General features: G+C 40.7%; 1 protein-coding gene across 1 annotated transcript in view; it reads right to left on the reverse strand.

Annotated features, from left to right (window-relative positions):
• The window catches only part of plxna1b (plexin A1b), a 172264-nt gene extending 161928 nt beyond the window's left edge, over positions 1-10336 (reverse strand). The window contains exon 1 of the mRNA XM_066662771.1: positions 10211-10336. The gene's annotated coding sequence lies outside the window, so the exon portion shown is untranslated. The remainder of the gene's footprint in view (positions 1-10210) is intronic.
• Between the last annotated feature and the right edge of the window lie 807 nt (positions 10337-11143).

Below are 11143 nucleotides of genomic sequence, written 5' to 3' on the forward strand. Positions count from 1 at the left end.
AGCCAAAGCAGTGACCTCTGATCTCTGCTTAAATACCCTGCCTAACAAGGTCTGCACCGTGGCAACCAATGACCTCATAGCGCCAACTGAGCACTTTTTTTGCGGAAATCACAAAGCAGTGACGGACATTCCATGAATACTCTAAGTGCTATAGACAGATCCCAGCTTAAAGGATCTGTATCATTAAACCCAACATTTTCTCACTTCTGGAAACTAAGCCACTGGAATATGTGGTGTTTTTGCACAGTCAGACAGGACTGCTCACTAAAAGATCAAAAAATCTAATCAGTAAGGAGATTGTTTACATATATCAGGCTTAAAAAGTAGTTTGCCAACTAATGCAAAACATTTTCCTTTGCTAAAAACATTTAATTCGTATCACGTTTGGTGTTCAAAGTCTGCTTCTTTAGTTCTGCAATGGACATTAAATGCTAACAAAACAATAACAATCATCCTAATATTTCAGCAAAATTATTAATAAACTAAATTATTTTAATAGTCACAATTTCACAGCATATACAAAAAGGAAAGTTAAGATGCAAAACCCTGTCTTGTCTAACAAATGTACTCTAATTGGAGAAAAGCGAGAAACTATTTACCAATTTCTGATTTCATTTCTGTTTTTCCACTACATGACACCTCCTCTGCACTCCTTGACTGTACTCACCTTTTGGTCCCTGAACCCTGGCTGGTTTTCCACTACAAAGGCTTCCCCAAAAATGTAGGCAGTGATGTTGAAAATACCATTTCTAACAGGAATCATTGGCTTTACAAACCACAACTGCAGTAAAGTCAAGCATTATTTACTCATAGGGTATGTGTGTGTTGTTCTTGCTGTTTTTTGGAGTTGAAAACAGCTCAGCACATCAGCTTTTCATTTCTACTTGTCCCATGCAGCTCTAGTTGGATTCTTTCATCAGCCACCAATTCAAGCAACACTTGTCCCTCTTCAAAAGTCCACAGTGTAATTTTATGAGTTGCTGCTATGAGTCGTATGAAAACAAATGTGATTGCTACTGTAGCTTGGAGTTTTTACAAACGATTAATTTGTCCTGGAGGTCTGCACTTTGTTGTGATTGACATGTCCATAAATCAATCAGCGCTCTGCAATGTTTACACATGCTTTTAGCCTCTATTCGGCTTGCTTGGAACCACAAGTGAGCAAGTGATAAAATAAGTACCCTGTACACAATACCACATATTAATATTGCCTATTGGAAAAGCAAAGAAAAGCAAAGTAGTACTGAGTCAAGTAGACAAGGTGCAATGCATCGGAATAGCATCATTAGAAATGGTCCTCACAGAAAATAAAATATAGAATATGGGCCCATTAAAATGGAATAATAGGACCTAGCACAAAGTATTTCAGAACAAGCAGAACTCTGCATTAGCTCAAGATAATCACACAAGGCTAGTTGCACAGAATTTGATCATGAGATCTGTGCTAATGTGACCCTGAGAATCAACACTCGCACATTTCTGCACAGAATGAGGGGGAGATGAAGTGACAGGAAGTAAAGTGCAAATGTAAAGTATACCACAGGAAGAAAGGTGGTGTAAAATGTGTACAGCATGTAAGTTGAAGCATGCAGGTCTAGAAGTGTGTTAGGGTTTTGCTGTGAAGAGATGTGCTTATACTATAGATAACATCAAATGCTTCTTAATCAATACTGCCTGCTAGTCTGAGTGGGTTCAGCTTAACCTCATGTTCTATCTCAAACCACCTGTCGAATCATCTCCTCTTTAATTACCTTCAGCTTGTAGCTTGGGATAATGGGGTCCTTTCCTCTTTAACTTATGGTAAGGTTGACCTGCACCAGAAGGCATCCTGCATGTCTACGCTAGCATGAATGGGCTTTTATGTAGACTGTTATTGCAAGAAATGTAGACAATTCCAGGTATCCCTCAAACTACAATCTTCTGAATAATATTCAAGCCTTTCTACTGAAAAACCATACATCAATTTCTCCTTCACTATATATGCTTTCCTGTTTGGTTTTGTCAGCAGAGGTAAATGTTTGGTTTATCTGTGGGAGCATAGCAAAGTTTCATTAAAAAAAAAAAGAATGCCCAGTACATGGTAGACTGTTTTAGTGACTGTCATTGTTTTAAATAGAACATCAAATTATGTAATTTAAGGCTTAGGAGATTGTGACAACAACAAAAAAAAAAAAAACACTTTTCTTGCAAGAGCTCATTTGTCAAACTCTGATTCCTGAACTGGTTCCATACAGGATTCTCTAGAACATGGGTGCTAGACAGTGTACCAGTACCACTTGATGTGAACCAAGGAGGCGTCATGAATGTCTAAATGATGTCAAGTTTTGTCTGTTTAAGTCTGGAATATGGTTCCAGAACAGTTCTGCTGATTTAGTGAAGATCATCATTGGAGAAAAGTATAAGAAAACACACCTCGAGTCACTGACCACAGCTCCATAAAACACACAGACAGAGCACTGTCCTGTACTTCTTTTCCGCTTTCAAATCCAAAACATGTTCAACTCAAGCTATTTCAGTACTGGCCAGATTAACCTGTGTTAACCTTAATTTGTTTTGTTCCTGACTGCCTGCCCCTATTGTTTTTTGAACTGTATTCTGTTTGTTTCTGACAAGTTTCTGTTGTTGTTTCAACATCACAGCTGTCAACTGTAAAAGCAGGGTTGGAGGCTATGAGGGCTTCAGAATTATGTCAACCAACTTGCATTGCTCTTCAATATCTGATAAGCTTCAGTTGAAGACTTAAAGAAGTTTATCAGCATGATAACTTCTATTTTTGTAAGATAGAAATTAAAAAAGGAACAGTTAGCTTCAGTGTAAAGTGATAAGTTACCTATGGCACTTTTCCACTGCATGGAACCTACACAACTCTACTTGAATCTGCACATCTCTTTTGTATTTCACTGGCCAAACCTGGTACCTGGTCCTGAAACCATGTACTTATTCAGTCCCACAATGTCAGCTCGTTACTTTACCTCAAGGTGTTTTTAAGAGGTTTATACGCTTCTTGGGTCAAAGGCCAACAAAAAATTCCAGTGAAATCCGAACGAACAACAAGGAAATCTGATCTGTGAGAACTGGGGCACAAAGCTGTGTTTAGTCCAAAAAACAAAAACAACATGCGAATACAGGATGAGGATGAGTATGCAGTGCCTAATTTTACCGCTGTCGTTGTGGTTTTTAAAGCCAGCAATTCCTCCTAGAGGCAGGGTTTTGCGACATTTTGCGGGGGGGCAGTGCCAGTGGAAATGCGACAAGCTTCCAGTGAGCCAAGTCGTGTACAGCCAGACCCATGCAGTGGAAATACGACATTAGTAGCAGGACATCAGTTAAATAAATATGAAGTTAGAATAAATTTGCTGCAATCAGTTTTTCTAAGGCTTATAAATCACAGCCATATTGGGCTACTGGAATGTTGTATAAAACGTTGTATAAAAGGCATGAGAGTGATGAAACTGACAATAATACACACAGGTAGGGAAAGAAAAATAAAATTATGCACTTAGACTGGGAATTAGGTGTCACAATCCTAATCAGTAAAGTCCAGACAGGGCAGAAACCAACACTCCAACCTAGACCCTGCTTGTGTGTGTGTGTGTGTGTATATATATATATATATATATATATATATATATATATATATATATATATACACACACACACCCTGTTCAAGGACCTGTGTCATCCCTTCAGGTTCTCCATTTGTTCATTTCTTTTCATTCTCTCTGTAGAGTGCTCTCCTCTTTAGCACTGCACTGCCTATCCCTCACCCACACACATTCTGAGAGCTTGTACTTGTTCAGTGGGGCACATGTTGGAGCAATAGTGACAGTCACTCCACTCCAATTATTTAAATCAAGCATTTCTGATAAAATACCCTCATTTTCTAGTCCCACTATATGCATATTCTAATTAGCAGTGCACAGCTAAACCTTTCATTTTTTATGCATATTAATACATGTGGGCTTGGTATCTATGTAAAAAAAATAATAATAATAAAAATAAATAAATAAAATAACTTTTTTATACTCAAAGACTACTGTCATTCAGAAAAAAGAAAGGAAGAGCAGGTGAGCGAGTGAGAAAGAGAGGAAGAAAGAGCATGGGAGAGAGCCTAAGAGATGTAGGGGAGTCCTTTGAAGAATGGTTTAAAGTGTAACAGATAAAAATAACACCAGAAAAGGCTGGATATTAATAATACATAACTTCCATGAGTGCTGTCATGGTAGCCGGCGAACTCGCGCAGGCACTGTGTCTAAAGCTCCATCCCACACAAACCTAGTCTGCAGCACTGAGCCTTTTGCTCAAGACTTCTATATAACTGACATTACTGTAAAGCAGCTATCATGGATCTAATTTCATCTTTGTCACAAAACTTTGCTGTTATCCGACATTCCAAAATAGTCAGTGTACTCAAAACACAGCGCTAAACACGCTTTGACAGCTAATGCTACATTCTCATTTAGAATTGGTACATTACATTCTCTCCTCATGAAAAACAATATCACCACTTTCTTCAAAACTAAAGCACTTTTGCCTTAACCCAAACTAATACAATTACCCAAAATATACTTGGTCAGCACTGTATCTATGAGGCTAATGAGGTATCAGAAATGCTAGTTAATACAACAAAATTTAACCTTCAATATGGCAGCTACAAACGATTTTTTAGATTATACAGTTCTGTTTCTCTCCAGTGTAATAGATTACAGTATGTAATTCAGTGTCAGAAAACAAATAAGCAAGCTGTTTTAAGATTGCTTCCAACTGAATTTAGAAAACAAGTATCTGACAATGTTAGCCAATAAGCTTTCACTGATCAAAATAAGAGTCTTTTTAGCTGTATTAGAAAGAGTGAAAAGCTAATAACAGAAACCTAAAAATCACCAAATATTTCTGACAACAGGCAACACTAAGGCACGATTACAATAAGATTTGCGGCCAAATAATTCCACAAGGTTTTGAGAATATACTCTCTGCTGAGTGTTTATGTATACAGAACATTTGTGATCATAAGGTTGGTACTGGTGTGTGTACACTGCAAAAGAGAGTTGTACTTGCTGTGCACAGTGAGCTGATGTTTGTGAACGTGGCTCCTCACGGGAGGTCAGTCTCCCTGCATAGAGAGCGCCTCAGGGAGAGACACAGTTGCTGAGGCACGCGTGTGTGCGTGTGTGCGTCTGTATGTGTGTTCAGCCGTGTGTTTGGGGAACTGACGCCTATTGCTCCTGTTTGCTCTTTATGACCCAGCACTTCACACTGTAACAGCCAGTCCTCTTAAACGCTTTTTAATATCACTGCCTGCCTCAGGACAATGTTGGAGCAAGAGCGAGGGCTACAGCAAGACCATGATATGAGAGAGAGAGAGAGAGAGAGAGAGAGAGAGAGAGAGAGAGAGAGAGAGAGAGAGAGAGAGACTGACAATGCATCAGACTGACGTTGGTGGTTCAATTGCATTAATTAACCCATAAGGAATTAATAATATACAACCACAATAATATTTTAAAAGCTGTATTGATTTCCAATTTATTGGAATGAAGTTTGTGAGCTAATTTAAAACAAGTATCTTAAAATAATATATGTTAGTCATTTCAAGTCTCTGCGTCGGTTTTCCACTACTATAGTAATTAGTGAGTTACACTAAATTGCCACTTTTAAGCACGGAGAAAGTCTACAGTAACTCTGGAGTATTTGGTCCAGAAATGTCCCAGAAGGGTCCTTTCATACATAGGGCACAGTGGGAGATTTTCAGTATCATATGCATTGCCGCCAGAGTTGCCTATGCAGCGCATGCAGGAGTTACAGCTAATGTTCTGGGCCATTAGCAGCCCTATTCACACAAAGGTTAACTCTGATTTTACCCAGAGTCTGTACTAGGGCATTAGAAGGATAAAGTCCATGTTAAACCTGGGGAAAATGTTGTGTAAACTCTGGAAAATTTTAGAGTTATTGTTCACTTAAATGACTAAACTAAACTGAATCATGGAACAATATTAAATTACATGATATGCTCAAATAGGGTTGGGTAGTATAAAGGTAATACAGTATACCACAGTATTTAAAAATGTGCATAGTAACTCAAAGTGAGGGCAGTATTAATGATGTGTGGTGTGTCAAATTATTTTCAAATTATTCTGTTCCTCCAACACCAGTCGCTGAAATTTGCTCTCTCAGAAACAGATTTGTATAGCCAACATGTGTGTAGGTGAACTGTACAGTGCCGAAAACCCTTCACAGCACCCACACTCGCAGACATGAGGTTTACGCAGCCCTGAATTGCACCCCGACTCCTGCTCCTACTCCACGGTGATACCATATAACTTGTTAATATTTTGAAACTATATGAAAAATGTAGATACAACCTATTCCTATGTTCAAATATGAAACAGTATATCAAATAATTTAGACTTGAGGGTTTTCCTGAGGTTTTTGGACAACTTGGGCCAGAATTCTCAACAAGTATATGACCTAGTGCGAATGGGGAGCATTCTCGAAGCATGTGAATGAGGAGAATAAATTAAAGCAGTGGCTGAATAAGAAAATGATAGATCAATATGAATGAGAGAGAATATTGCAAAGCAGAGCTTTTAAAATTCAGACCTTGAATTCAGTTTACGGTGCTGGACTTTGTAATCATTCCAAGGTATGCCTCTACCTCACCAATCATTACATTGACATTTCAGTTACCTATCCAGAGTCTAGTTTAGATGCAGAATTTAGGTTCGTTTTGGTTGGGGTTTGTTATTCTCTAGACATAACAAAGGTGGGATGTCTCTCCATAAACATCTCCAGTGTGATGACAGCCTCTCAGCTTACAAGCCTGCAGCATATCTCATACCTGGCCTATTATAGACTCTCAGTAGCCATTGGTTGGTGCTGTTTCTGAAAGGCATGAATACCAGAAATGATTCCAGAGCCTAGGCTTTGGCTGCTTGGGTCCTAATGAGGGTGTGACCTTGGTATGAGCTTGGCTTAGAGATACAGACAGTCCGAAAAAGAAGATAGAAAACAACATTGATAGAAATCAAGAACACTGAGCTACAAGCTATGGAATGTGACACTTGGGAGGCTTGAAGCTGTTTGTGTGAAAGTGAGGGGAGGGAGAGGAGCAGAAGAGAGAGAAGGAGAGAGAGAGAGAGAGAAAGAGGGAGACATGCTTGATGGAGGACACTGTCATACTAGTAAGACATGTCTGCCAATCAAGCCAGTCGTACCAGCAGCCATCTTGCCAAGATCTCAGTCACACACAATGCCATCACTCACATGCACACGCACAATGCAAACACACTTTGATGAACAACAAGGCTTAGAGACATCCAATTAATTCACAAAAACTACTTTTTGGCTAAGCAGGGCACAACACATAGAAGCCACCTCTGGAGGACTCAGCCTCAGCACAGATAAGGAAATCAACCACAATGTCAAAGAGTGCAGAACTTGCATAATCTTTATTTCGCCAAAATTATTTCATTTTTCCTCCTCATAATCATCTAGGCTGAGTCAAAACAAAAGCCTAATCTTCTCCCTTTGTGGCCAATTTATAGCAATGCCCATATCTCTCTTTCTCCGTAATTGTGTCCCACTTGAGCAATTTATTTCCAATCATTTTTTTCTGTTGCCAAGATAAATTCTTTCTGTCCGGGGCAAGTCTCGAATGGGGCCTGGTCATTAGCAAGTGTTTGGCTGCTGTTAGTCAGCACAGCAAGTCCAAATATCTGAGCCTTCGAGGCTATGGTGCCTGGCTGTCCTTCTACACTGAATGAAAAATGGGTGGAGTCAATCATTCTCAAATATGAATATGGAAAGAAATCATGCTAATTTATGTTTTGACAAAACATATGTACAATATATCTCTCATTTATTTGAACATATCTGTTCAGTTAGGTGGACACAGGCAGTTTACTATAAACAACATAACCCTAACCTCTCAGTCAACATTTTCTACATTGTTATTCTGTGTCCCTGAGCATTTTTGGAATGATTCAGCAGATCATTTAAAAGACAAAATTTGCTCAATCTGCCTTTGAACACACTGTCAACATGTTACACACCCTTATTCACACTATATGCAGATATAGTCCCTTCAGTTTAATGGGAGTGGACTGGCTGCCTGTTGAACATTTCAGCTGTTCTCCAGGCTTCACAATTCGTGACCTGATGTCATTTTGTCCACAGTGACTAACCATGAGATTGTAGACTTCGACTTGTGGCTGGTACAAGGCAAAAAAAGCGAGTGGAGCACGCATGAACGCACACATTCCCCTTATTTCCATGTGAATGTTCGCCATGCTCTTAAACTGCCAATTGGGGGCAACAATTGGTGAAGCAGGAGGACTCTATAGACGACAGAGATGTCGAGGCCAATCGCTTTTCAATGGCTTGGTTTCATTAAACATGCAGTGTACGTTCCTTCACAGTCATTAAATTGCACCAGTTTGTGTGTGTGCTTTGATAAAAAGGCACTCAAAATCCAAAAAGTGCAACTGCTGAGATGGTGGTCTGCAATATGGGGAGTTGTTGTTTTTTTATTATTATTAAGTTGTCTTTAATAACAAAAGTCAGAAGATAACAGGGTCTGTGACTGTGTTTCGCATTAGACTGTATTTGACGGTGGGTGTGTAGCTTCCCTTAATACACACATTCCCAATACAGTGCTTTCCAAAGCTCCAGTGCAAGGCAATCAGGCACCAAGCAACAAGAGCCTCAATCAACTCTCCAGTAACACCGCAAACACTTCAGCTGTGCACACACCCCACCATTACTTCTCATTTTAAAGCCTATAAGAGAGAGGATAGCGATTGTTCTCGGAGGACACCAAAAGGCCCCACAGTCAGGTTGCCCCTCTGCCGGTTTTAGAAAGACGGAGGGATTGGGGAGGGCAGAAAAAAGCCCCTGGAGACAACATATGGCAGCAAGAATTCTTCAGTCTCCCGGTCAAACAGGGAGGATCTGCTTTCTGAGGAGCAGAGTATTTCCACGGCGCTACGCAGGACCAGTAGACCAAGAACCTCCTCTGTGGACGGCTGCATATCTCGCCGTTATACATTTTACACCCACTTTGTAAGACTACTGCCTATGCGCACGGAAACGCAGCCCTCAGCACTGAGCACCAAGCCCGGGGAGTCTCATTCAAAAGTCACTGAATCCACACATTATACAAGTAGCTTCACGCATTTGTATGTGAGCAACCCGCTCTGTTTTCACCCCAGCAAACCGTGTTCTCAGTGTGGAGTTTATATTCTGTCAGTGAAACGCAAATTCGATGTAAGACCTGCAAAACTGCAAGCGTGGATTTTGCGAGCGCAGTCCTCATACGGCTTTAAGGCGTATGTTAGTGTGTTATACGCGAACTGTTTGATTCTCAGATGCAATACGTGTATTATGGAGATTTAAGAGTTAGAAACGCAAACAACGGATGAACACGTGAGGACGAATGAGGGGCTGTAACCCGAGAATCGTACCAACAGTTTGTTAGGACCTACAGATTTAGTCCACGAAATGTATTGTGGTTTTGTCGTTCCTAAAATTAGTTTCTGCGTTGCAGTCCTGTATTTATTTTCACACGTAATGAACTCCACATACAAGCCAAAGAAGCAACCCTCAAAAATGCTGAGATTACAAAGCCCGTGTTTCGCTCTGCCCGAGCAGCTGAGACACATTCCGCTCGGACTCCGCACCCAAACATGCAGCTGAGATTTCAACAACCACCATCTACCGAGTTCAAACCCTTAAAACACCAACTTTGCTCCCTGCTCTGGTCCTGTAAAAAGCAGTACACGGGTTTCAATACTGCGTCTGTGTTGGTGGAGAAAACAGAAGAGCCTCGTATTAACCGAGCTGAACAGCTCCAAAAAGCGCACACACAAAAATCACACCGAAGTTGGCTTCTTTTTCCAGTTTTACGTTGCATTTTAAAGCCGCCAGCGCGTACAGTGTGGAGCCCCGAGTGCGTTATTTCTCAGCTCCATTTACCGAACTGAAGTTGGCTTCTTATTCCAATTTGCCGTTCCACCTTAAAGGCTTCAACAGAACGCGATGGTTACTGCTGGGGTTAAGGTGGAACGAAATATTCGTTGAAGAATCTGGTAAATAAAATAAGTTCAGTCTAATTTTAAACATATATTTACACACACACCCAACTAAGATTCAAAATCCTCGCCGGTAAGCCCTGTACAGAGTGTTCGGTCGTTAAAGATGCCCTGCTCGAACTTACTTTGCTCAGGTGATCCTGGGATTACACGTCCGTGCCATCGTTAAATTCCTGAACTCGCGGTCATATCCACCGTGTGCTCTCTCCCGGTGTGAATGGACGGAATGCGGCTCTGCGGGCGGAAGGGGCGGCTCGTTGTGTGAGTCACGCCGGGAACGGCATCCAAAACGCGGCTTAGAGACCAGGAGAGGGCGCCGCTGCGCTGCGGAGAGACGTACACGGGTCTTCTCCATTCTCTGGTCCCGTCCTCAACCCTGGTCCTAGAGTAGCACCCTATACTTCATATTTTGGAGTGTTTTAGTTCAGCAAACACTCACCCAAACACAGAATTTGCGTGTTAATGATCAGGTGTGTTGGGAGTAGAGAGAACACCAGAATATGCAACAGAGGGGATATGATCCAAGAGAAGGGTTGGGGTCTAGCCCAATGTTAGAAACCGCCGTGTGTACTGCCCGTTTAAAAACATCCGATTCAGAACCAGAAAGACCCAGTAGTTTAAATATCAGATTAAGATCCAGACGGACTTTATAGTTCAGAGCCAGAAGGATTTTATATATATACAAAACGTTATATATGTACGAAAAAATTGTGGCCTCTTTCTCTGTCTCTGTCTCTGCATGCAGTATGGAGCTTGGGGCGCATGGCCATGAAGAACGCCCCTACAAAAAAGACTGCTGTTTTATTTATTTATTTGTTTATTTATTTATTTAGGGTCGTGTCATTGTTGTAGTAGTTTAGTTTGTACAAGATTTTTTCTTGTGTAATACGTGAGGATGGTGGATTTGTTGTTATCTTTCGGTTCACAACAACAACGCAGCAACATATTTAGTTCAGGCCTCTACTATTGACTGCCCATTTGCACCTACAATCGTTCAGAGCTTTAATCTTTATGGCTTTTTTGTTAGTGGTCACTAACCCTCCGCTCACATTGGTCAG

This window comes from Hoplias malabaricus, chromosome 3, assembly GCF_029633855.1.
Source record: "Hoplias malabaricus isolate fHopMal1 chromosome 3, fHopMal1.hap1, whole genome shotgun sequence".
NCBI lineage: Eukaryota > Metazoa > Chordata > Actinopteri > Characiformes > Erythrinidae > Hoplias > Hoplias malabaricus.